The sequence below is a fragment of the Hyperoodon ampullatus genome (genome assembly GCF_949752795.1).
Source record: "Hyperoodon ampullatus genome assembly, chromosome: 1".
Classification (NCBI taxonomy): Eukaryota; Metazoa; Chordata; class Mammalia; order Artiodactyla; family Ziphiidae; genus Hyperoodon; species Hyperoodon ampullatus.
The window spans coordinates 114,908,639-114,931,471 of record NC_136914.1 but is presented as its reverse complement, the minus strand read 5'-3'; positions in this window follow the sequence as shown (position 1 = coordinate 114,931,471).

Here is a 22,833-nt window from a genome sequence, read left to right as displayed (position 1 = left end):
AAGTATAATAACTGGATTAACTTGATTTATTTCTTACTTTATTTCTTACTGTAGAAAGTTCCTTTAAAAAAATGAAGCTCAAATATTTTATTTCATTTGGCTAAGATCAACTCTGTGATCTGTTTACTAGGTTTTTATAATTTCAATATTACGTTCAAGCCATCTAATAAAAAAACTGTATTAACTTATATTTAAAAGTAAATAATTCTATTAATTTCAGCAGCTGCCCCCAAACTTTTCCCTTCTCCATTTCTACGAACAAATGAGTAGGGTTTTTTTTTTTTTCATTTTTTCTTATTTTTACTGATTTCTCTAAAAATATGTACTTACGGACCAACTTATAAACAGAAGAGCAATTTCAAATCTGTTGCCTATTTTTAACCTCAGTTTAGAGAATATAGAAATTTCTTTATCAGGCTCAGAATTTCCCTAGAAGCACAACTTGAAGTAATTTGAGTTAAAAGATGAATAATACCCTGAGTAGTTCTGGACTATGACGAGTCCAGTAAGGTAGCATTTCTCAAGTAGAGGACACAGTGTCAAGCCCGCCGTGAACCCCCAGGTGAAGAAAAACATCAACTGATAGAGACCTTCATTCAGGCCTAAAGAGAGCAGAAGTCATTAATGTAACTGACATATTACAGCAGTTGAACAGTTGGTTATAAAAGCAACCAATTTGTTCAAAAGTAATCCCTAGCACCTTTAACCCTTACTCAAAAGCAATTGCTATTAAGTTGAAAATAAATCTTCAGAATTGTAATTAAACCCCTGAAGTTCAAATCCACAGATAAGCAAGTTTATCATTTGCTGCTTTATATAACTACTTTAATTGTGCTGCTAGGTATTTTCCATATCACTGGCATCTTTTTTCCCCTTTGAAACTGTATTGATTACCAGTGACCTTGGGATATACCAGGAATTACTGTAAAACATGTAAGTAGATAAACTTTTTCTCCCTTTTGATGTCCAAAACATTCTGTTAGGTGTAAAGTATTTCTGTATTCGGTGTCCTGACACAACATAATGTTATTAGTTTTAATATTTGGAAATCAGAAGTGAAGTACTTTGCACATGACTTGTTTGATTTACAAGCGAGGCACTAAAACTGCATTTCTAAAACCAGAAAAATTTGATAAGCACAGTTGTACTACAGGGAGTTTGTTGACTTTTGTTTTAGGAGACTAAAAGCGGAAGCAACAAAGCTTTTCCCCAAATGGTTCATTTTCTATATGTGTTATGTTATCATGAGTTGCATTGGCAGAGAATGCATTTTGCAAGATGTTTGTGTTTATAACAAGCACTGTTTGTATCTGTACAGGAATATCTTAATTGTGAATATAGCAGTCATACTGTTGTACCTATAAATTACTGTCTAAAACCTGTGAATTTATTGTTCTGGAATCTACTTGATATTGATGGAAAGGCTTGCATAAGTTCAAAGTCTGCTTAAGACTGTCTTCAGTGTTTCAAATTTTGATGGTATTTTGAGAAAGTATAATTTCAGATATATTTGTGGCCATTTCTAGGTTTGATCAAAGTCTCACTATATTTCAATTTTTGATAGCTAGAATTCCAGTAGCCTGCAGAAAGCTGCCAGAATGCATGATTAAAGTATTTTAAGAAAGGAAGTAGTATGAATTTGTTAACTGAAAAAAAGACTTAAGTCTTCAGAAGTATTTCCCATAACTTAAGGTATTAAAATATGTAAGTTGACCTCTACTATAATCACTTATCTATATTTTATTTTTATAAAGCACAAAATCATTGGATTTCTTTAAGTATTCGAAACTCATGTATTTCCAAGATGTTTCTTATATTAAAGCATTTTTCTAAACTTCTCTTTCAGTTACCCAGCTCTTCAAGGTTGTGAACATTGTGAGTAGTCATTGAAATTACATTTTGTATTTATTCATTTCGGTGGAAGAGATTAGAATTTTCCTCCAACAAATCTAAACCTACCTTAACCATTTTGCCATAAAATGGTAAAACTAGCTCCAGTGCTGCTTGAAAACTGGATTGTATACCAGGGGAAATATGTTCAATATAAACATCATTGTCAAAATTTAGTTCTATTTTTCTACTTTCTACTTTACTTCCTTAATTTTAGAGTTGATTTTTAGAATACTGCAAGTTTTTGCAGAGAGTCCCATAATTTTGACCACTATTACACCAGTCTTTCTTACATGTGTTTTATTTAAGAGACAGAACCTTGCCTACAACATACAGCGTCTTTATACTAGGAATCAGTGTTTGTTCATGCTTCTTAGTTTTTTTTTTTTTTTTTTTTTTTTTTTTTTTTTTTTTTTTTGCGGTACGCGGGCCTCCCACTGCTGTGGCCTCTCCCGTTGCGGAGCACAGGCTCCGGACGCGCAGGCCCAGCGGCCATGGCTCACGGGCCCAGCCGCTCCGCGGCACATGGGATCCTCCCAGACCGGGACACGAACCCGTATCCCCTGCATCGGCAGGCGGACTCCCAACCACCGCGCCACCAGGGAGGCCCCATGCTTCTTAGTTTTAATTAGAGAAAATAAAATCCACTTTAAAATACATTTCACCTGGATGGACTTATGAAACTCAAAATTTTTTAAATTTGATATGTAATATTTCTTCCATCTCTCAACTTCCACTAGACTGTTTGAAGTCACTAGAAATAAATCAATGCTGAGGTAACCCCTCTAAGAATGCCTTCTTTAAATCTAGTAATTTTCCACCTCTGACTCTTCACAAGAAAAGCATTTGCAGCTCCTGGGACATTTCAGCTGTTGACACTTCAGGAACCTCCAACTCTGTGTAGGTGTTTTGAAGTAAATTTGAAACATGGAGGTGGAAGAAAAGCCATATGTCCCTGAAAGTTTTATTTTATTTTATTTTTTAAGTGAAAGATTGCTGCAAGTACGAAAGGAGAGACAACAATTAGCTCATCCATAAGGAAAGTCCTGAGAACCAAAGTAGAGCCTCTAGTGTTTAAAATATTCTTAGCAAAAATAACAAGCCATTGTTTTACTCCTTGGAGAGTATGACAAATTAAAAAAAAAATAGCTGCATAACTCTGCAGTTTCTTTTTGATGGATAAAAAATTTTAGCAGCAATAAGTATATCACCTGCTAATACTAAATTTTAATTCATAAAGAAATTGATTAATTTTAAATCAGAGAATGGACTCCAGCTCTAACCATCACACATTTTGAGAAGGGTGCTTTCTTGCAGCAATGCATGTTATGTCACAGTGTTTCAGAATTTGCAGCACTTTCTGAGGAAGCAGAGGTACTCTTTGTTGATGATTTTAAAATAGGTTAATATTTAATGGACAAGAGAACACAAAAATGTTTTTTTCTTTTGAGTATCTGCACATAAACACAAATAATTTATATATTTGTTAGTGCTGCGGAAGTGACCACAATTTTTTAAGCAAGATTCAGGGAACAGAAAACAAAAGAAGCTTCATTCTTCTATGTGTTTCTGTGGGAAGGAGGGAAGGAGGGAGAATCTGAGAACCAGAGCCTTTTCACAAAGAAAATAAGTAACTTTAAAAATTTTCCAAATAGCTCAGAGTTTAAACTGAAGAATCAAAATAAAAGTAAAATAAACATATCTGAGTAAATTGAATTAAATTAAAGTGAAAGATTTATGGGTGAGAATTCAATTATAATTCACTTCAACTTATATTTGGGGAATATTCCTCTTTTTACATCATCCTACCATTTATTATCATCATCACAATGCCTTTTTGGGCATTTCCTATGAGCAGGGCCCTGAGGATACAAGAGGGTATACGGAATGTTCTCTGTCGTTTAGTGATTCCAATCTGTTTTCACTTTTTATGTTGGAAAAAAATAATTGCACCTTTATTTTTGTTTCAGTGGCTTTATCAAGAGGGAAATTTATGTCCGAAAGGTAAAATGGTATATAATAGCACAATTACCAGTAGCTAACATGTAGAGGATGCTGAGAAATCTTGTCCAAAGTATAAAGTAAAACCACAGTAAAAACAGTAGTGTCAGAAGTTTCTGGTCTAGTGGGTTTTTTTGGTGGTTGTTTTTAATGAAGGGACTGCAAATTAGCTTTCTCATCATGAATTGTTTCTAATGATACCTTTTGATTGTTTTTAATCTCATTAAAATTAGGCTAAATGATTACAAAATTAACTTGTGTTTATTCTCCCAGCTGTCCCCAGACCCCACTTCAAGCATATAGCCATGCTTTAGTATTTTCTTACCTCTGGTTAGGTTCTTGTATTTTTTTTTTTTTTTCTATCAGGAATATTTCCTGTTTTCTGTTAAAGCCTAAACTTGACGACAGGATTTTTTGCCACAGTGTATTTTGTGAGGGCAATAAGAAGAGAAGAAATGATTTGCTAGAGCTTTCCTTTCCCCCAAAAGTACAACTCTTGACAGTTGAGGTCTCTGAGAATAGGGGTCCCTTGTATAATTCAGTGGGGGACACAGCACGTCTTCAGAGGATGTTCTAGAAAGATTCTGGGCTTAGATATCTAGTTCTTAATTGTACAATTAATTCCTGTGCCTCATCATAGCACAGAGCCGGGACGTTGAGGGCAAAACCCAATGTGGATAGCTGACAAATGACTGCTAGGGTGGGTGAGGGGCTCCCTCGTGTTTTGGTGCTGCATAAGACACCACCGGGACCTGGGAAAGGCCTCAGTCGTTATTGAGATTGTTATTGTTATGTTATGATTTCCCTGTCAGCCCAGCAGAACAGAGGCTTCAAGTTGGATCTTTGTTGATTCAGAGAGGATAAGAAAGTGTGTTATTTCCTGGCTCCCTTGCATCTTGAATGTGCCCTGAGACACATCAGGATCCATTACTTTTATATTCTTGTGAAATTGATGTAATGAAAAGGATGCTGGACTAGGGCTCAGGAGACTCTGATTCTAAGTCTGGGATTGCAACCTTGTCTTAGTAGAACTTGGGACATGAATAACTTTGTAACTGTATTTTCAATGAAGTGATGTTAAACGGAGTTTGCTGTATCCATGACCCCAAATTTAAAGGTAGGGTCACTTGATTAAAGGTTCCTGATTACAGATAAGACATGAATATGACCCATGGACAGAGTCACAGATGACTCAGAGCAGGGTCAGTGCCCCCCAACTTGTTTGTGGAAGCAGCGCTAAAGGTTTCCATCTTTACACTTTAATTGGCTCTCAGATTTTGAGTGGATGCAAACTGCTCTGAACTAATTTTTCTCCTTTACACACCCAAGTGCCCCTAGTCTTTCTCCCCTCTCCTCTCTTTTTTTTTTTTTTTGCCAAAATTGAGAGTGCTTTTTCCACATGTGGGCTGTGAAAGTCAGAAGAGATGAGCTTGAGGGCTAATCATATTCTCCCCCAACCCCCAACCCAAACCTGTGCCGCCACCAAGGTCTGCACAGAGGCCACCAAACACAGCCAAGACTTCCCATGCTACCACCTCCAAGTTCAGGCACCCCTCGCTCACATTTTGGCTCTTCCATCATCCTGTCTCAGCTGCTCCCTCCTCTGTGATATCTCTTTGGGGATCTTATTTCTTCTCTGTGTTTTCAACCCCTCTCTCTTTTAGCTCCTTTCCACAGCCTGGACTCAGCTTTCTTTTCTTTTGAAAAGAGATCCTTCCCTTTGTTCTATGTTCCGTGTAGACGTTGCTGCACACCTTCCCGTCACCAGCAAACTTCTTCAGAGGTTAGAGGGACTTGGCTTTGTCCATTTCTTTCTCTCCCATTTTCAGCTCCACCGGCAGCCATGACGATTCTGCCTTCATCACCCAATAAAACGTTTCTTTCTCAGATGAACAAAGACCACCATCTCATCACCAGACTCACTGGACCCTCCTCCACTTCTCTACCCTTCTGCATTTCAGCTGTCTCTCACGGTGACTCTCGACACAGCTCTCTGCTCCCAGACTTTCGCCTACTTCTCATCCTTTGTCAGTCTCCTTTGCAGGCTCCAGGTGGCTTTTCTTCCTCTCTTGGATCCTTAAACATTAATAGTGTTCCACAGGGTTACTCCCTGACCCTCCGTTTTTCTTTCCTGACACCATGTCCAAGGGCTCTCCATCCTTTTCCCTTGGCTTTAACTTCTACTCATTTGCTGATTCTGCCCAAAGTTGATTTCTTACCCATACCTCCTGCCAAGGTAGTATAAGACCCACACCCAGTAACGTACAGTATATGCCCACTTGGCCACTCCTCTTATGCACGCATAAAAGCTAATTTTCCCCTAAACCTACATGTTCATGTATATTTTTTCTCCTGGTTATAAGCCATGCCACTCACCACCAAAACCAGGAACTTCCAAGTCGTCTGTGAATGCTCCTCTTTTCCCCCTCTTCACATCCAGTTCAAAACTAAGTCATATTTAGTTTATCTCTCAGATAATCTCTGGTATCCTCCTCTTCCTCTCCATCCTCGCTGCCACTCCCTTTAAAGCCCACATCTTCTCAACAGTGATGGTATCAGTAGGCATTCTGATGGTTAGTCTCCCTTGGGCACCCCCATCCCAGTACATTCTCTGCCCTTCCTCCTAGATTGAGCCCTGGGAGGCTAACTTCCATGTGGGCTCTTCTTATTGAACTAGATTCATGGGAGGCTCTGGAGGATGACAGGGAGTGAGGAGAGAGGTTGGGTCCCCATGGTTTTGATTTGTTTGCCTTTCTCCAGGGACACAGCTCCTCCAGGGAGGCCCTCCTTCCATCCCCAGTTTTCTCCAGGCTCTGACATGGCTCCCTCCTGCCCCTTTCTGCTTTGGGCTGGTAACAGGTTTTCATCGTTACTGGTCTCTGGTGCTTCACCTTTTTTTTGGTGGTTCTTTGTCTCTGCTCACACCTCTGTAAATAGCCCCTTCGGTAAAATGTCTTCTCTTAAACCCTTCAAGTGTGCCAGTCTGTTTCCTGCCAGGACTCAGACGGATGCACCTTTTTTTTTTTTTAATTGAAGTGTAATTGCTTTACAATGGTGTGTTAGTTTCTGCTTCATAACAAAGTGAATCAGTTTTGCATATACATATGTTCCCATATCTCTTCCCTCCCGCATCTCCCTCCCTCCCACCCTCCCTATCCCACCCCTCCAGGTGGTCACAAAGCACCGAGCTGATCTCCCTGTGCTATGCGGCTGCTTCCCACTAGCTATCTACCTTACGTTTGGTAGTGTATATATGTCCATGCCTCTCTCTTGCTTTGTCACAGCTTACCCTTCCCCCTCCCCATATCCTCAAGTCCATGCTCTAGTAGGTCTGTGTCTTTATTCCTGTCTTACCCCTAGGTTCTTCATGACATTTTTTTTCTTAAATTCCATATATATGTGTCAGCATACGGTATTTGTCTTTCTCTTTCTGACTTACTTCACTCTGTATGACAGACTCTAGGTCTATCTAGGTCTATCATTACAAATAGCTCAATTTCCTTCCTCTTTATGGCTGAGTAATATTCCATCGTATATATGGACCGCATCTTCTTTATCCATTCATCCAATGATGGACACTTAGGTTGTTTCCATCTCCAGGCTATTGTACATAGAGCTGCAGTGAACATTTTGGTACATGACTTTTAACTAATCTCTGTCTTTAGCTCTGCATTTCTCCAATCCCTCCTCCACCCTCTTCTTGCAGGATGAACTTCTTAATGTAAATTTGATGTCACCTACCTACTTAAAACCCTGCAGTGACTTCCTCCGCTCCAAGAATGAGAATGAAGGCTTCTATGGCAAACAGTGTCCTTTATGATTCGCAGCCCCTCCAGGCTTTCCCCACACCACCTGCCCCTTCTCAGGGTGGAACTAGTTAAGGCTACGTGCTTATAAGCCGAATCAGTACGGAAAGCCCTGTGCTCTAGCTCCGGAGAGACTGGCTCTGCCTGTGCTCTGTGTGACCTGCTGGTCCCCCTCTCCCAGGGCTACCACCATGTGAACCAATAGGTATTTTTTCAGATTTTGTCACTTAGGTTAATATCCAAGAAAAGGAATGGAAATGAGAAAGATTTCTTTTTTCCCCAGTGGATGACTTTTTTCCTTGGAAGATGTTAAATTGAAAATAAGGATGAAAACGAGACGGATGAAATGAGGGCTACTCAGGGAAGCTCAAGAAAGAGGCATTTTCTCCTGTATGCAAGTGCCTCTGGATAGATCACAGGAACATTTCCCCCCTCCCTCTGTTCCTCCTTTCTTTCTTTCTACTTATCTTTCACTCCTTCCATCTTTGTTTCTATTCATGTTTCACTTAGCATTAATCTCTAGGCATGACATGTTTTCCTACATTATGTGAAGTGTATTTGAGATTTTTAAACCCATTGATTTAAATATGTGGGATGGGAAAGAGGGAGAAGAGTAATTTTAAAGCCCAGTGATAGAAGTCTGGGGTCCTGGTTCTCCTTTGAAATATTACTTTCAAGAATCCAGTGGAGAGGATTATGTAATTTCTTAAGTGGATCTTCACATTTCAGGAAAGGTATTACTTTTCCTAAGGGAGTGAATCTCATGCTGGATCATTCCTTTCAGCAAGCCCCCCTCTTCCCCCCACCCCCCCGCCATCCTCCACTCTCAAATCTTGTGTTTTCTCCATCTAATTTGCTGAGGTCTGGGGCGGCTGATTGATGGGAGATTTTAGAGAAGCATGGACTCTTGAGTGGTGGTGGTACAAGTAATGACAATGTTGGGTTGTTTCCTGATCCATAAAACAAGCAAATAATTTCTGTGACCTGATTTGATCCCCTGTGACAGAAGTGGTTTTTAAACTGTATTTCCTTAAAGGAAATGTCAATATGCATGAAAATCTGGCAGAGAGTATTGAATAATAAAGTGGAAAGAAATGGGAATGAGTTTAGAGCCAGAAAAAGGGCATGTGTTTTAGAGAAACTTCTGAGTTTTTTTTTACAGTTTTGTAGTTCTGTGACCAATTAGGGGGGAAATAAAAGTAGGCTCATGAAAGCAAGACTGTGTGACATTGGACAAATTGCTTAATTTCTCTGAACCTCAGTCTTATTTCTGAAATGAGGAGAAAGAGTATATCACATGTACTTACTGTGATGATTCAATAAAATAGATAACCTGGAAAACATCTAAGAGGGTACAAAGCCTGAGTGCTCAGTAAATGGGTAAATGATGGCTCTTGCTCTGTTCTGGTGGCTGTTCTCATGGCTGTTATTTAGACATTCTTGTGCTTCTCATTGTTGTCTGTATGTATGCTTTTTATGTCAATTTGGTCTCAATCCTTTTGTTCCTAGTTGTGCAATAATCTTTCCACCGTGTTAATCTTCAATTTAAAGCTTCCATAGTGTCCTCCTTTATTCTCATAAAACCTTTAATATCAATATAAATGCCAATAATTTGGTTCCTTTTTTAAAAAATCTTGTTTTGAGTAAGAGGAGTTATGTCTGACTTTAAGATTATGATTTTATAATAAAAATTTAATTCTAGTAACAATTCTGGACAATTTTCAGTATATTTTTTTAAGATTTCTTTTTTCATGTGCACCATTTTTAAAGTTGCTATTGAATTTTGTTACAATATTGTTTCTGTTTTATGTTTTGGCTTTTGGGCTGTGAGGCACGTGGGATCTTAGTTCCCTGACCAGGGATTGAACCCGCACCCACTGCTTTGGAAGGCAAAGTCTTAACCACTGGACTGCCAGGGAAGTCCCAATTTTCAGTATTGTTAGGGGTGAAGTCTCCATTTAAGATCATGAATTTTGGTATGAGAAGAAACTAAATAATTGGGAGTGTGAAATACTGACCTAATGAGGGGTTTTAATTAGTGATGCATTCAGGTAGGAGAAAACAGATATCTGTCATGAAAAGCACATCCTGGACTCAAACCAAAAAAAGTGTTCATTGATAGATCTTTACACAATAAAAGGTAGCATTTTAAAAAACATGTAAACAGTAGATGCTTAATACATACCTTTTGAAGTAATGCTCAGTATTCAAACAATTATTTATGAAGCCTGCTGGAAGTATGTCTTATAGGACTAGAAGCACTTTTCTAAAAATCCGTAGAAAAATTCACTTTTTCAAGCTATTTGCAATAATAGTGTAAGGAACTTTAACCATTTCTACATGTGCAGTTCAGTTACATTAAGTACATACACACTGTTATGCAACCAATCTCCAGAATTTTTCATCTTACAAAACTGAGACCCGGTCCCTATTAAACAACTCCTCATTCCCCCCAGCCTTTGGCAACCACCATTCTTTGTTTCTTTTGTTTTTTTTTTTAATTGGACTGTAGTTGCTTCATAACATTGTGTTACTTTCTGCTGTACACGAAGTGAATCAGCTATATGTAGACATGTATCCCCTCTCTCTTGACCTCCCTTCCATCCCCCGCTCATCCCACCCATCTGGGTCATCACAGAGCACCGAGCTGAGCTCCCTGTGCTATACAACATGTTCCCACTAGCTAGGTATTTTATACGTGGTACCATTCTTTGTTTCTATACGTTGACCACTTTAGATATCTCTTGTTAATGGAATCATACAGTAGTTGTCTTTTTGTGACTGATTTATTTCACTTTGCATAATGTCCTAAGGTTCATTCATGTTGTAGCCTAAATCTGAAAGCTGAATAAACACTCCATTGTTTGTATTGATATATACCACATTCATTTATCCATTTATCTGTTGATGGACACTTGGGTTGCTTCCAGAACTCATGGCTGTTGCGCATAGTGCTGCTATGAGCATGGGTGTGCAAATATCTCTTTGAGATTCTGCTTTCAATTCTTTTGGATATATATACACAGGAGTGGAATTGCTGGATCATATGGTAATTCAATTTTTAATTATTTTGAGGAGCCTTTATACGGTTTTCTATGGGGACTGCAACATTTTAGATTTCCATCAACAGTGCACTTTTATTTCTCCACGTCCTCAACATGACTTGTTATTTTCTTGTTTTTGATAGTGACCATCCTAATGGATGTGAGGTGGTATTTCATTGTAGTTTTGATTTGCATTTCCTTAATCATAGTGACATTGAACATCTTTCCATATGCTTATTGGCCATTTGTATATCCTCTTTGGAGAAATGTGTATTCAAGTCCTTTGCACATTTTTCAATCAAGTTGTTTTTGTTGAGTTACAGTAGTTCTTTAAATATTCTGTATATAATCCCTTATCAAACATATGATTTACAAATATTTTCTCCCATTCTGGGGGTTGCCTTTTCACTCTGTTGATTATACTCTTTGATGTATAGAAGTTTTTAATTTCGATATAGTTCAATTTGTTTAATTTTTAGAATTATTTTTTATTTTTTTAAATATATAGTGAATGAATATAGAGTTGTATTATAGTACTTCTAGTTCATTGTTGTTGTTTGCTATGGAAAAGAAGTAACATGGAAATATTAATAGTCCCTTATCACAATAGGATAACATTTTTAAGAAGTATAATTCTTATTTTTATCTGAAGTTTTTTGTAAGGAATTCCTGCACTTAAAGGCAAGAATTTAGGCAAAGTTAACTTTTTGGAAAAGATAGATAAGGCAAGAATAAATAATAAAGTGATACTTAAAAACTATCTGAGTTATTCTAAACAGATGCTGTAACTACTACTGCTATTCAGTGATAGACAAGGCCACATATCCTGTATCCTGGTGGGCATTCAGTTGTCTTGGACAAAATAGACACATGCTATTTATAGACTACTCATCACCAAGTTCTCACCTGAGGTTGGTTATTCAGTCTTCCTTAGCCTTTGGAAGGAATTTGTCTCTAAAGTAAGCATGTATAGTAAATGCCAGTGAGCTCTGGGTTTGACCTTTATTATAGCCAAGGGTTTTTCAGTCTGGGTCTAGAAACTGACCCTCTGTTTTACCAGAGAAAATGTATTAGTGGCCCATGAAAAAGAGCCTTATATGATTAATGAACCTCAAGGTAAGTTGAGGTGCATGGGCATTTCTTTTAACCTTAACCATATATCATTATATCTATATCTATCTACACATACACACACACACACACATATATAACAAAATTTTATACACACACGTAGACACAGACACATTATGGATAGTTCATAGATATGATAAATTTCACAATAAATGAACAGCTTTACATTAAGTTCTGTTTGGAGTGAAAATTATAATTATAAATATTTTTCTATAGCTTAGTCATTTGCCACTGGAGAGAGTGGTTTTATGGCCCAAATACTATTTGATTTTTTTTGGTGGTATTATGAAGTTTCAGACATGCAGTAAAAGGTGAACTTTGATAAGGACAAGAAGATACCTAGTTACATGTTAATAAAAATGAAGAGAACTCATAAATTGTACATTTAAAAATTGAAATATATTTTTAAAAAAATTCTCTCCTTAAGTAAATCCTTTTTCTTTGAATTAGACATCCTTGTTGTCGAGTTTGAGATTTAAGATAAAGGAGTAAACATTTCTTGCCTGTGTCTTTGTGTTCCATGAGTGAAAGATGTTGATTATTTACACTCTAAGAAATAATATTTCTTAGGTTGGAAATTTAATAAAACTGTAAATGGATTAGAAAACTTAGCCCATCTGGGAAAACTGAAGTTGGATTCTTTCTTTTTTAATGACAAAAGCAATGTGAAAAAAATTAAGTTTTCTAAACACAACTTTAGTATACTGACATGACATTCGTTCACTCCATTGATTTCATCTACCTGACCCCTACATTTCCTGGGCTAGATGAATACTGAATATATTTTCACCTATTTTTGAAATTATTGAGAAACGGAAAGATTCTCTACAGTCTCTGACAATATGTCTAGCAATATACCTGCTTCTCTGAGATTTATGTCTAGAGCCAAGGGAATCTTGGCTGGCTCTCTTTCCCCTGTACACTCAGCGTGTCAGGTGGCAGTTGCCCTCTAATGAAGTGGTAGACTGTGCATCTCCAGAGACTGGGGTCATTTTCTGTGGCTTACAAATAATCCAAGAGAAATAGGTCCCAGCATCAATGTCATCAGAAGCATTTCAACCTGAGAATTTTTAGATATTTCCATTGTTCCTTTAATCTAGGCATTTGCAGATATCTTTCCTCTGAAATGGTGCTGTTGGGGAAAGTGGAACGCCAACTAATATTTTAAATTTCTGTACCTTGTAAAGGTACTATTTCTGGGATGATTAATTACAGAGTAAGTTTCTTCAGTGTTGCTTTCTTAATTTATGATTGTGTGAGTTCATTTCATTAAGGTCTCTTTATTTTCAGTCAGAATTCCCTATTTAATGACTAAGATTTTTAATAGAAAAATTGGATTTGATAATATATTTCTAAAGGTAGGATGAAATACATATCTCATGAGGTCATTTATGGGTTGAGTTACAGTGGTTTTTATGCCAGGAAGAACCACATGAGCTATCCAAAATTTAATCAGCTAACATGTTAAATATCTGTATGGTTGTATGGTCCAGATAATATAAATGAGTGAAGAATTATTGTCACATTCAAAAGTTTTTATGCAAGAAGACATTTACATATCTTAAGATCTAGATATATTTAAAATCTAATCAAGCCATCAGCCTGTGTGAAAGTTTCAGACTTTTTTAGTAGAAGGAAAAAATAGGTCATGCCCATAACTGAATTTAGGGTTATGGAATTTAGGGTTATGTTTTCTCCCCTCTTGATAGTCAGTGATGGAGCCATTGATATAATGACCATGGGGAGTTGAGTGCCTCTCATAAGATTGAGCAACAAAATCCCATGAAAACCCTGGCCAAAGGAGCAGGTCGAAAGGACTCACAATCAGGCTGACAAAGCAAGCATCTTTCAACTCTGAGAAGATGTGGAATTAAAATATAAATGTTTAAAAAAATCAAGACCATAATATTAACATTTTTGTTTTAAGGAGAATCTGTGCATATTTGGTAATTTACAGACATGTCATTTTAAGATTGTCTTAGTAGAGTTGCAGTCTGATAATTCTACTTTAAAATGTGTAATCATTTAAACTTGGGATTTTGACCAGAAATCTCACTGTTTATATTTTCCATTAGAATATTTAAGATAAAGTTTCTGGCACTTGTAAGGTTAATTTATTAGGTTATGAGAACTACCTAATACTTAGGGAAATTTTCCATTCAAGCATGTATAACACTTTAAAAGGATTAGACATACCAATTGAGAACACCTATCATTCAAGGTCACCCTGGGATCAGTTTCCAAAGTGTGCCTTGGTACCCTTTGGGGTCCTTCCAGGTCCTTTAAGGGGTTTAATATGGTCAAAACTATTTTCATAATACTACTAAGAGACTATTTGCCTTTTTCACTCCTACCCCTCAGCATGTTCAGTGGACTTGCCCATAGACTTCATGAAGGTACTATATTGCAACAGAGAGATTACAGAAGCAGATAGAATCCAGCCATCTTATATTAAGCCAGACATTAAAGAGATTTGCAAAGACGTAAAGCAATGCCACATTTTTACTACATTTTATTTGTTTTGAAAAACATAGTTATTTTCCACCAAAACATTATTATTTATGTTAATTTTTTATGAATTTATTTTTTGATTTAAGTGAATTAAATAAATATGTGTTTTAATTTCTAAAACACTAAATGTTGACAGGTGTAATTCATTTAAGAATAGCTCTTTTAGGGTCCTCAGTAATTTTTAAGAGTGTCAAGGGATCCTGAGACCTAAAACTTTGAGACTCACTACTCTGATGATTGCTAAAATTACCAGGTTTATAAAGTAAGATAGGCTAAGTAAAATGCCTAAGGAAACCTTGATTTTGATTTGTAAATTTAATGAACTGAATTCCAAATTCAATTTGAAATTTTAATTCTGAAGTAAACCTAAAAATAGTCTCTTCTGTGCACCAAAAATGCTCTTAAAATCAATAAAAAATGTGTGATTACATAAATCAGGCAACACCTAAGTTTTAGTTTCCTGACTGCAATCCTGTCACACACTCTATCTGAAGAGGGTACTGGGTTTTCACTGTCATCCACATGCCCTCTCTTCCCTCTTGCTGCTAAGGTTTCAGTTAGGTAGAAATGTGTTATTTTCTAAACTTAAAGAACAGAATAAAGTTTCTACATTAAAAGAATATTAATAAAAGTCCATGTGTTATGGGCAAGCTCAACAGGCTAACCCCACTGTTTCCCTGGGACAAACTACCTCATCATTCTGGGCCTCGGTACTCTCAGCTATACCAGGCTGATAATAATGCAATAATCCTGCATAAGATTGTTGGGAGGGATGAATTAGTAAATTTAAGGTGATTATAATAATTCCTGGTACATGGTAACTGTAGAAAAAGTACCCAATTATTTGTATATTTCTTAAAAAGTTGTCAAATTCCCATTAACAAATGCATAGGCATCTTGTTGAGACAACTTTTTCTTGGGTGCAGGTATTCCTTGCTTTTATATACCTAGGGAAAATAAAAGTACATGTAAGACTGATGTTAATTGTGGGCCCAGTTTCTTTAATAATTTGGAATACTGGCAAATTTTTTAAAATTCCTGACTCAGCTTTTTCTTTGTCATAAAAATTTTATTTTATTTGACTTTTAAAATTTTATTTTTATTTTATTTAAATTATTTATCTCACTGGTATGCCACTAATATAAAAGTGAAAACCAAAGAAAGTTCAATTTAAATCAGCCATTCCATTTTATGTATATGTGTGTGTATTATAAATTAATTTTGCAGTTTATTCCTTGATCTGAAAAATATCTAAACTTAACTTGCATTCCTTAGATTTATTTTGAAGTGTTTTTGCAATGTAAGTCGTGGTTGTAAACTTAAAACTATAAGATACAGTGGGATTTATTCCAGGGCTACAAGAATGGTTTTAACATCCACAAATCAATCAATGTGGTGCACTACATTAACAAAATGAAATATAAAAATCATATGATCATCTCAATAAATGAAGGAAAAAATTTGACAAGATTCAGTATTCTTTTATGATAAAAACTCTCGGCAAACTGAGTATAGGGGGTATGTACCTCAACATAATAAAGGCCACTTAATGGGACTTCCCTGGTGGTCCAGTGGTTAAGACTCCACACCCCCAATACAGGGGGCTTGGGTTCAATCCCTGGTCAGGGAACTAGATCCCATATGCCACAAGAGCCCACATGCCGCAACTAAAGATCCCACATGCCACAACTAAAAGATCCCACATGCTGCAACTAAAAAGATCTTGCACGTGACAACGAAGATTCCACATGCCACACAGCTAAGACCCGGAGCAGCCAAATAAATAAATAAATATTAAAAAAAAAAAAGTAAAGGCCATTTATGACAAACCCACAGCCAACAGCATACTCAACAATGATAAACTGAAAGCTTCCTCTAAGATCAGGAACAAAAACAGAATGCCTACTCTTAGCACTTTTATTCAACATAGTACTGGAAGTCCTAGCCAGAGCAATTAGGCACGAAAAATAAATTATACCCTATGTTCTGTTTTAATATTGGAACATAAGTGTTCATTCTTTTGTTTGCATTTAGAATTAGGGAAAACTTTCATTCGGCAATTTCCCATTGCCTTCTAGGAGTCTGTGTATTTTTAAAGGAAGGTGCATTTTCACTGGAAGAAATGCCCAAATATTTATTAATAAGCACAGCAGTTTTCATACTCTCTCAGGTTCTAAGTTCCTTTATTTTATGGGGCCAACCTTGTATCATAGTAAATATAATAAATTGCAACAACATCTTATGTTCAATATATTATTTGCAGTAAAACTTTGAAGTTTATGTATAATTTTATTTTGGAATCATTTAGTTACAAATGAATCAAACTTATTTGTCAGTGGCTGAGATTTCTTGATAAACATCATGGTAGATGCAAAATTTAACCCAAGTATTCTGCCATCTGAATACTTAAGTGCTTATCACATATAACTCCTTCGCTCAGAGGTTGCTTTTGAAAATATTCCATGGTAGATGCAAAATTTAACCCAAGTATTCTGCCATCTGAATCCTTAAGTGCTTATCACATATAACTCCTTCGCTCAGAGGTTGCTTTTGAAAATATTCCAAACATAGTTACTTGAAATGAACTTTTGTGGGTTTTAATAAATTACAGTTTCTGAAAAGAGTTGCTCTGACAAAATTCTTGTTGGCAAGGATATTTCCTGCTAGATACTTCCATCTATTTTAATTGTTCTGTATGCCCTAAAGTAAGCTACATGGATATTTTACATGCAAGGAAGTACCATAGTTCTCTTCCAAACCATAAAACAACAAACCTTGATACTTCTGTGATTTAGAACATGGAAAAACTCATTTGGTAATTTTGAGTACCACCTTGCTAATGCAGAGAGTAACAATGACACCACTAGACAGTGGCACACACGCAAGAACATTAACAAAGGGCAAAGTTGATCAGCTCCATTACTCAATTCTAGAGAAAATGTGACAATATTCATCAGAACAAAAATTTAAATACAAAACTATTAGACATGATGTTAGCACAAAGAAGATTTTTAACTTCACAGATTCCACATGCTATATAAAGCAATTCAATTCAAAATTATTTTTCTTGCACAGCCCCATTTTTTCTATTTTTTTAAATTTTTCATCATTTTTTTAACATCTTTATTGGACTATAATTGCTTTACAGTGTTGTGTTACTTTCTACTGTATAACAAAGTGAACCAGCTATATGCATATGTATATCCCCATATCCCCTCCCTCTTGCATCCCCCTCCCACCCTCCCTATCCCACCCCTCTAGGTGGTCACAAAGCACCGAGCTGACCTCCCTGTGCCATGCAGCTTCTTCCCACTAGCTATCTATTTTACATTTGGTAGTGTATATATGTCCATGCCACTCTGTCACTTCATCCCACCTTGCCCTTCCCCATCCCGGTGTCCTCAAGTCTATTCTCTATGTCTGTGTCTTTATTCCTCTCCTGCCCCGAGGTTCATCAGAACCTTTTTTTTTTTTTTTTTACATTCCATATATATGTGTTAGCATACGGTATTTATTATTTTCTTTCTGACTTACTTCACTCTGTATGACAGACTCTAGGTCCATCCACCTCACTACAAATAACTCAATTTCATTTCTTTTTATGGCTGAGTAATATTCCATTGTATATATGTGCCACATCATCTTTACCCATTCACCTCTCGATGGACACTTAGGTTGCTTCCATGCCCTGGCTATTGTAAGTAGTGCGGCAATGAACATTGTGATACATGATTCTTTTTGAATTATGGTTTTCTCAGGGTATATGCCCAGTAGTGGGAACGCTGGGTCATATGGTAGTTCTATTTTTAGTTTTTTAAGGAACCTCCATACTGTTCTCCATAGTGGCTGTATCAGTTTACATTCCCACCAACAGTGCCAGAGGGTTCCCTTTTCTCCACACCCTCTCCAGCATTTATTGTTTGTAGATTTTTTGATGATGGCCATTCTGACCGGTGTGAGGTGATACCTCATTGTAGTTTTGATTTGCATTTCTCTAAGTATTAGTGATGTTGAGCATCATTTCATTGATTGTTGGCAATCTGTATATCTTCTTTTGAGAAATGTCTATATAGGTGTTCTGCCCATTTTTGGATTGGGTTCTTTTGTTTTTTTGATATTGAGTTGCATGAGCTGCTTGTAAATTTTGGAGATTAATCCTTTGTCAGTTGCTTCATTTGCAAATATCTTCTCCCATTCTGAGGGTTGTCTTTTCGTCTTGTTTATGGCTTCCTTTGCTGTGCAAAAGCTTTTAAGTTTCATTAGTCCTGTTTGTTTAGTTTTGTTTTTATTTCCATTTCTCCAGGAGGTGGGTCAAAAAGGATCTTGCTGTGATATATGTCGTAGAGTGTTCTGCCTATGTTTTCCTCTAAGAGTTTGATAGTGTCTGGCCTTACATTTAGGTCTTTAATCCATTTTGAGTTTATTTTTGTGTATGGTGTTAGGGAGTGTTCTAATTTCATTCTTTTACATGTAGCTGTCCAGTTTTCCCAGCACCACTTATTGAAGGGGCTGTCTTTTCTCCATTGTATATTCTTGCCTTCTTTATCAAAGATAAGGTGACCATAGGTGCATGGGTTTATCTCTGGGCTTTCTATCCTGTTCGATTGTTATACGTTTCTGTTTTTGTGCCAGTACCATACTGCCTTGATTACTGTAGCTTTGTAGTATAGTCTGAAGTCCAGGAGCCTGATTCCTCCAGCTCTGTTTTTCTTTCTCAAGATTGTTTTATCTATTTCGGGTCTTTTGTGTTTCCATACAAATTGTGAAGTTTTTTGTTCTACTCCTGTGAAAGATGCCGGTGGTAATTTGATAGGGATTGCATTGGATCTGTAGATTGCTTTGGGTAGTATAGTCATTTTCACAATGTTGATTCTTCCAGTCCGAGAACATAGTATATCCATCTGTTTGTATCATCTTTAACTTCTTTCATCAGTGTCTTATAGTTTCCTGCATACGGGTCTTTTGTCTCCTTAGGTAGGTTTATTCCTAAGTGTTTTATTCTTTTTGTTGCAGTGGTAAATGGGCGTTTCTTTAATTTCTCTTTCAGATGTTTCATCATTAGTGTATAGGAATGCAAGAGATTTCTGTGCATTAATTTTGTATCCTAAAACATTACCAAATTCATTGATTAGCTCTAGTAGTTTTTTGGTGGCATATTTAGGATTCTCTAAGTATAGTATCATTTCATCTGCAAACAGTGACAGTTTTGCTTCTTCTTTTCCAATTTGGATTCCTTTTATTTCTTTTTCTTCTCTGATTGCTGTGGCTAAAACTTCCAAAATTATGTTGAATAATAGTGGTGAGAGTGGCAACCTTGTCTTGTTCCTGATCTTAGAGGAAATGCTTTCAGTTTTTCACCATTGAGGATGATGTTGGTTGTGGGTTTGTCATATATGACCTTTATTATGTTGAGGTAAGTTCCTTCTATGCCTACTTTCTGGAGGGTTTTTTTTTTTTATCAAAAATGGGTGTTGAATTTTGTCAAAAGCATTTTCTGCATCTATTGAGATGATCATTTGGTTTTATCCTTCAGTTTGTTAATATGGTGTATCACATTGATTGATTTGGATATATTGAAGAATGCTTGCATTCCTGGGATAAACCCCACTTGATCATGGCGTATGATCTTTTTTAATGTGCTGTGGGATTTTGTTTGCTAGTATTTTGTTGAGGATTTTTGCATCTATGTTCTTGGTGATATTGGCCTGTGTTTTTTTTTTTTGTGACATCTTTGTCTGGTTTTGTTATCAGGGTGATGGTGGCCTCATAGAATGAGTTTGGGAGTATTCCTCTCTCTGCTATATTTTGGAAGAAGATAGGTGTTAGCTCTTCTCTAAATGTTTGATAAAATTCGCCATCTGGTCCTGGGCTTTTGTTTGTTGGAAGATTTTTAATCACAACTTCAATTTCAGTGCTTGTGATTGGTTTATATTTTCTATTTCTTCCTGTTTCAGTCTTGGAAGGTTGAGCTTTTCTAAGAATTTGTCCATTTCTTCCAGGTTGTCCATTTTATTGGCATAGAGTTGCTTGTAGTAATCTCTCATGATCCTTTGTATTTCTGCAGTGTCAGTTGTTACTTCTCCTTTTTCATTTCTAATTCTGTTGATTTGAGTCTTCTCCCTTTTTTTCTTGATGAGTCTGGCTAATGGTTTATCAATTTTGTTTATCTTCTCAAAGAAAACTAGCTTTTAGTTTTATTGAACTTTGCTATTGTTTCTTTCATTCCTTTTTCATTTATTTGTGATCTGATCTTTATGATTTCTTCCCTTCAGCTAACTTTGAGTTTTTTGTTCTTCTTTCTCTAATTGCTTTACATGTAAGGTTAGGTTGTTTATTTGAGATGATTCTTATTTCTTGAGAAAGGATTGTATTGCTATAAACTTCCCTCTTAGGACTGCTTTTGCTGCATCCCATAGATTTTGCATCATTGTGTTTTCATTGTCATTTGTTTCTAGGTATTTTTTGATTTCCTCTTTGATTTCTTCAGTGATCTCTTGGTTATTTAGTAGTGTATTGTTTAGCCTCCATGTATTTGTATTTTTTACAGTTTTTTTCCTGTAATGTGTATCTAGTGTCATAGCATTGTTGTTGGAAAAGTTACTTGATATGATTTCAATTTTCTTAAATTCACTGAGGCTTGATATGTGACTCAAGGTATGGTCTATCCTGGAGAATGTTCCATGAGCACTTGAGAAGACAGTGTATTCTGTTGTTTTGGGGTAGAGTGTCCTGTAAATACCAATTAAATCCATCTTGTTTAATGTGTCATTTAAAGCTTTTGTTTCCTTATTTATTTTGGTTTTGGATGATCTGTTCCTTGATGAAAGTGGGGTGTTAAGCCCCCTACTATTATCGTGTTACTGTTGATTTCCACTTTTATGGCTGTTAGCACTTGCTTTATGCCTTGAGGTGCTCTTATGTTGGATGCATAAATATTTACCATTGTTGTATATTCTTATTGGGTTGATCCCTTGATCATTATGTAGTGTCCTTCTTTGTCTCTAGTAATAGTCTTTATTTTAACGTCTATTTTGTCTGATATGAGACTTGCTACTCCAGCTTTGTTTTGATTTCCATTTGCATGGAATATCTTTTTCCATCCCCTCACTTTCAGTCTGTATGTGTCCCTAGTTCTGAAGTGGGTCTCTTGTAGACAGCATATATACGGGTCTTATTTTTGTATCCATTCAGCCAGTCTATGTCTTTTGGTTGGAGCGTTTAATGCATTTACATTTTAGGTAATTATTGATATGTATGTTCCTCTTACCATTTTCTTAATTGTTTTGTGTTTGTTTTTCTAGGTCTTTTCCTTCTTTTGTATTTCCTGCCTAGAGAAATTCCTTTAGCGTTTGTCGTAAAGCTGGTTTGGTGGTGCTGAATTCTCTTAACTTTTGCTTATCTCTAAAGGTTTTAATTTCTCCATTGAATCTGAATGAGATCCTTGCTTGGTAGAGTAATCTTGGTTGTAGGTTTTTCCCTTTCATCACTTTAAATATGTCCAGCCACTCCCTTCTGGCTTGCAGAGTTTCTGCTGAACAATCAGCTGTTAACCTTTCGGGGATTCCCTTATATGTTATTTGTTGCTTTTCCCTTGCTGCTTTTAATATTTTTTGTTTGTACTTAATTTTTGATAGTTTGATTAATATGTGTCTCAGCATGTTTCTCTTTGGGTGTATCCTGTATGGTACTCTCTGTTCTTCCTGGATTTGATTGAATATTTCATCTCCCATGTTAAGGAAGTTTTTGACTATAATCTCTTCAAATATTTTCTCAAACTGTTTCTTTTTCTCTTCTTCTGGGACCCCTATAATTCTAATGTTGGTGTGTTTAATGTTGTCCCAGAGGTTTCTGAGTCTGTCCTCAATTCTTCTCATTCTTTTTTCTTTTTTCTGCTCCCTGGCAGTTATTTACACCATTTTATCTTCCAGTTCACTTATCCGTTCTTCTGCCTTAGTTATTCTGTTATGGATTCCTTGTAGAGTATTTTTAATTTCAATTATTGTGTTGTTCATCACTGTTTGCTCTTTAGTTCTTCTAGGTCCTTATTGAATGTTTCTTGTATTTTCTCCATTCTGTTTCTGAGATTTTGGATCATCTTTACTATCATTACTTTGAATTCTTTTTCAGGTAGGTTGCCTATTTCATCTTCATTTATTTGGTCTTGTTGCTTTTTACCTTGCTTCTTTGTCTGTACCTTGCTTCTTTATCTGTATTTTTTTGCCATTTCTTTTTTTTTTTTTTTTTTTTTTTGTTGAGTGGGGCTGTATTACTGTCTTACTGGGTGTTTAGCCTGAGGTTTCCAGCAGTGGAGTTTTTAGGCAGTTGGATATTGCTGGTTCTTGGTGCTGAGATGAGGCCCTCCGGGAGGCCTCACTCCGATTGATATTCCCTGGGGTCTGAGGTTCTCTGTTAGTCCAGTGGTTTGGACTCAGACCTCCCACCACAGGACC